Raw genomic sequence first — 834 nt, 5'->3', positions numbered from 1 at the left:
CCTGCCACTCCTCCCAATCATGTCTTTTTAACATTCCAAAATGGACCTTGGATCGGGACCATCACTTTTATGAACGATCTCTTTGGAAAGAAAAGGAGAACATTCCATCAACATCTTTTATCTTATAACTTTTCATCAAGGGTGTAGTTGATGGAAATCTCATACTTTTCTGTTCCCTTTTCGTCATCTGGATCATCTTTATTTGGTTCATCTTGACCCTTTTCATCTATGCCTTCTTTCAGACATTTTTCAGTATCAGGTTCTTCTGGAACCTTTCCACTTATGCCTTCTTTCAGACATTTTTCAGTATCAGGTTCTTCAGGAACCTTGCAACTTTTCTCAACCAATTTCTTTAGGAGATTTTTATCTCTAGAACCCGCTAATCTCCTCCTCTTTAACTGAATCCTAGGTTCATTCATTTTGTTACCATCAGTTTGTTCTTTAGGAACATCAACTCTTGATGGAACATTTTCAGCGGGTATATCATGTCGTATCTGTGAACACATTTGGTAACTGGTTTGCCAAATTATGCAAATGCACAATTTTCTGAATTTCCAGCTCTCATTAATTCATAGGGGAGTCAAGGTGTAACAACGACTATGTTCACCATGTAATCTCTTTGGGAATTTGTTTTTCTAATTCCTCCCCCTAACGCTAGAAACTCATCCTCATCAAATGGCAATCGGCAAACTGTGCCGTAAACATATCACTAGATACCGGTTCAAGATACCTTATATACGGCTTGTTCTAACTCTTCCAGAGTTTTATACATTCCCGAGAGCATCTTTAACTCTCCAGGGACTACTAAATATCAAGATGCAACTCAAGTCATTT

Source organism: Brassica oleracea, chromosome C5 (assembly GCF_000695525.1).
Source record: "Brassica oleracea var. oleracea cultivar TO1000 chromosome C5, BOL, whole genome shotgun sequence".
Lineage (NCBI taxonomy): Eukaryota > Viridiplantae > Streptophyta > Magnoliopsida > Brassicales > Brassicaceae > Brassica > Brassica oleracea.
This window is presented reverse-complemented; position numbering follows the sequence as displayed.